Source organism: Terrapene carolina, unplaced genomic scaffold (assembly GCF_002925995.2).
Source record: "Terrapene carolina triunguis isolate 2854851 unplaced genomic scaffold, T_m_triunguis-2.0 Scaffold234, whole genome shotgun sequence".
Taxonomy (NCBI): Eukaryota; Metazoa; Chordata; order Testudines; family Emydidae; genus Terrapene; species Terrapene triunguis.
The window spans coordinates 3,709,572-3,714,274 of NW_020664585.1; positions in this window are offsets into that span (position 1 = coordinate 3,709,572).

Genomic DNA, 4,703 nt, shown 5'->3' on the forward strand with positions numbered 1-4,703 from the left:
TGTTTCAGAACCAGACCTGCTCTGGGGCTAGGTCTTGCTGGTTGGCAGCGACTATTTTTTGTTGTTTAGTGCTGGCAGCTACTCAGGCTCAAGTTCAAAATTCAGGAAGTATGTTAAAGTGAGCTGGTTATGGCATCCCCTGCTTGAGCTTCGTGGTGATGGTTCAGTGAAAGTGGTATGCTAGGGAATAGTGAAGAACCCTCAGCTTCTTTATGGCGGGGTTCAAGAGTGGGAGATATTTATGCATTATGTAAATGGAGGGCTAGGAATAAGCTAGACTTGCATAACATTTTCCCTAAGGCGTCCAGGATTTCTACTGTAGTCAGTCACCATTTAACATTTCCTCTCAAACCCAGAATGTAATTTGAAGGTTCATGCTAGATGACTGTTTTTCCGCTTTCTCCTGAATCAACAGGAATGCCTTTTCTTTAGAGCTGCCCGAGATAATTCCAGCATGGGCTACTCCTAACACCATGTAATCCTAGTCTAAATACGGAGCTAATTAGACATTTACTCATAGTTTGAGTTCCATAAGGGATACCAGGAGCTTCACCTCTAGTGCTGTTATACTGGGGAGAAATGGGTGGACATCCCTTTAAGTGTCAATATCTCCAGCTATTCTCCACTGTCTCTATCACAGCATATTCTAGGCCACCTGGAAGAAAATGACTATAATCTATAGAATACTATATAGACCTCTACACTTTCTAAGATTGTTGCAAATAATGTGTTTTATCTACCTCCTAGTCTCTTGTTGCATAGTAGAGAGTCAAGTACAAGTGATGGGGGAGGTTCATATATTATTCAGAGGGAGTGGATGCTATTAAAAATAAGAATAGCCAGAGTTAGTTCGTTCTAAGTTTTGGAAGGAATATAAAGCCTCATGCTTCAGGGATTTGAAGGAGACCTTCACACGGGGCAGATTGTCCCTCATCTTCTGTTGTAGAGTTTCTTGCAGCTTCTGCTGATGCAGAATGGTATTGGCCTCTCTTGGAGTTTGGATGATGGACTAGCTGGACCACCTGTCTGGTGATTCTGGTTTTCCAGTAATGTGGCTAGCAGGAAGTCTGACAAAAGTAATGGTTATACCGTAAAATTAGTATAGACCTGATTATATCACTTAGCATTTGTCAGAATATTAGTTTTAAAGGTATTACTATCTTGGTTAGTGTCACTAGATGTTTCTCCTCTAAAGTAATGTTTTGTAGGAATGGTATAAAGCCATACATACACCTGCTTGCAGGGATTACTGGACAATCAATATTTTGACTTGTTTATTCAATGGTACATCACTCTTGTGTAGCTTAAATGCATCAAGCCTTGGAGACTGCTTGTCAGAGGCAATGGTCTGTCAGCCAAAGATGATTTTCATGGTACAGTTCTGTCTATAGTACTTGTCTTCTAGATCCTCAAACGTTAACTTTCTAGTAGTAAAGTTTTCTGTAATGAGGTCACTGTGGTAAAGCTAGTTTCAAACCAAACAGTCAGTTTAGCATCTTGAACTATCACTGTGTGTAACTGACAGATGTGGGCTTAAAGTGCAATCATAGCAATGTTTTGTATGTAGATACTGTAATAACTCCCCACTTGTCTAATATTAGAGAAGCCCTTCCAGGGTCCAGTGTTTAAGCTAGGCTATTCATTTTAATCTCAAGTCTGTACTGACCCAGAAAATGGCTTGTCTGTCATGGGTACATGTGATTTTTGATTTCTAAAACTCTTGTCACAATGAAGGAAGTTGTTTTGTTCCCCCCCCAATTGTTCAGTTGGGGGGGTTATTTACAAGCCTAGCTTGGTTGGGGGGGGGGGGGGGGGGGAGGGGGGGGGAGGAAGAGAAGAGGAAAGCCTCTACTGAACTGCACACTTCTATATTTCCAATACGTTGTACTTTTAGCTCTTCCTTGTTTACTAAAGCACAACCCACCACGGTTACAGGGCTCACTGGTCAGTTGTGTAGGAGTGAGTGACATGAAATCTACATTTTCTGTCAAGTGGTCCAATCTCTCCCACTGTCTTTGCTATGGCACTAAGTGAGCTGTGTTTCCAGGGGATAGGTAGCTTCCTTTTCATTCAGGAATGTATAGTGCTAACAGCATTTCCATTTCTATTGTGATGAGCCCAGAGAAGAAGGAAATACACAAGACTGTATTACACCTTGAGCTTAGTATAAATACAGTGGCTTAGATTTCTACTGCTTGGTGGTACAATTTAACCAAAAAAAAAAAGCTTTCTATAAACACCACCTTTCCCCAGCCCTTTTTAATCAGACTAAAAGGTGGCATTTCCCCCTCCTAAAGAGCTGTTCAGTTATACTAACACAGCTCAAGCAAAGGAGCAGGGTTTTTTAAAAGCTATGTTAGTCAGAAGGAAGGATTGAGTTACTGTGACAGCAGTTCAGTACATTCTTGGTTTAGCTCTCTAATTGCCTTAGTTATGCAATACAAGTGTACCATTGTCTTGTCTGTTAGAAAATAATGTGCAGTGTGTGATCTGATCCGACTGTAGTTATGGATGGGACCACAACTCATTGCCTGTATGGAGGCCATGACCTCAGAGGGCCTCCCTCATGCAGCAGCAGGGAACAAAGCATCCTCTATAGTACAAAGATTATTAAATAGGGTAGAAGTTTCAACAAAGCCTTAATTATGCTGCAGAATATTAAAACCACCAGCCAGGGCCTGAAGACCAGCAGAAAGGTGGCTTTTAGATTGTATTGGAAGCCTTGAATACAACCCCTTAGCTGTTAGCACACAGCTTTCATCTGCATACTTTACAGACACTGGCAAGTCAATCTTAGTGCAAGCCTCACTGTGCTTTAAAATAGATCTCCCCTGACACAACAGCTGGCTTGGGATCCTTTCACTAACTTACAGGCTTTCAATACCATCCTAAGAGTACCATTTTCTTTTCAAGGGTGAGCTGTTCTTTGAGCAGCAGCAGCAAGGCCAAGAGATCATCTAGAAAACCTTTGCCTCTACAACTTTCATGAGATGAAAAGAGATGCAGTGTTTATGCAACTAAGGTCACCCCCAGTTGGTAACAAGCAATATCTTATCAACCAGCAGCTGTGAGAGATCAAGTCGAAGTGCATAACTGTTTCAGGCTCTTGCCCATGTGTCATGGTTTCCAGCATGCACTACAAGCAGTAATACTGACAACGCAGAGTGCAGCTGATCAAGTTTATTCATGGAAATATCTTGTCCTTTAAGGTAAAGCAGCAAAGCTCAAAGCTGCCCCTTGTTTAAGGCTTGGTTCACTGAGTGTTCTCCACGCCCTGGGTGACACTGAACGTGTGGCACTAGTAAGCTCGTCTGCTTTGTACAGTCACCAACTTTAGCTATGCACAAAAAGCTTAAGCTGGATTCCTACGTATGGTTGTGTATGCAGTATGTACTATATTTTGGTTTGATTATATGCAAAATAAATTAGAAATGTTTCATATTTACATCCCTATTGATTGTTGTTTCTCTTTAAAACCATCCCTCGTCTTATCCGGCTGGCTCCCATAGCAAGTGCTTTTTTAGGGGAAGCTAAAAATCACATTCTAGTCTCCCCCTAGGTTGATTGTTTTACCTTCCGAGATGGATTGTAGCTGAATAGCTGGTTAATCCAGACTCTTCCCCCTTCATCAGTACAGTAGCAGGATTTAGAGGCAGCAAGTCAAGGATATGCAGTCTGTGGCTTCAGCCCATCCCAAGCAGATCTTGGCATTCTCTGCTTTGATGGAGCAAGTGGAGGACTACCTGCCTCATACTTTGCAGCATAGGGAGCGCTGAGCTAGCAAGAACTATCTTTAATACATCTGCAGAGCCTGGGGAAGAGGGAAAGGAAGAAAAATACTTTGCCCCCACCCCCATAGCTGCCACCACACACATACCTGAGCTAGAAGAGGGGCCAATCAGCATCTGCATTCATTCCCTCTAGAACAGTGTTCAACTTGTTTTCATTTATGGACCCCTAAACATTTTTCAAATTGAGGTATAGACCCTTTTGGAAATCTTAATCTGCTGTGCCCCCCACCCCCCAGGCGTCTGCAGACAACTGGATGCAACCCACTGCTCTACCAGATTCACTTTCTAAGCAGCTAGAGAAGGTAGTTTTGTCTCAGTGAGAGGAGACAGTTGAAGACTCTGCAAGTCAAGAGATTGCGCTTTGTTCAGAAACCGATTGGAATTGGAAAAGGTTCAGAAAAGGGCAACAGAACTGATTAGGGGCATGGAACGGCTTCTGTATGAGGAGAGATTAATAAGACTGGGACTTTTCAGCCTAGAAAAAGAGATGACTAAGGGGGGGGGATATGATATGATAGAGGTCTATAAAAACATCACTGGTGTGGAGAAAGTAAATAAAGTGTTATTTACTCTCTCATAACAAGAGCTAGGGATCACCAAATAAAATTAAGAGGCAGCAGGTTTAAAACAAAAGGAAGTATTTTTCCCCACACATCACACAGTCAACCTGTGGAACTCCTTGCCAGAGGATGTTGTGAAGACTAACAGTTAAAAAAAAACAAACAAACCACCAGCTAAGTTCATGGAGGATAGGTCCATCAATGGCTATTAGCCAGGATGGGCAGGGATGGTGTCCCTAGCCTCTGTTTGCCAGAAGTTGGGAATGGGCAACAGAAGATGGATCACTGATTCCCTGTTCTGTTCATTCCCTCTGGGGCACCTGGCATTGGCCACTGTGGGAAGACCGGATAC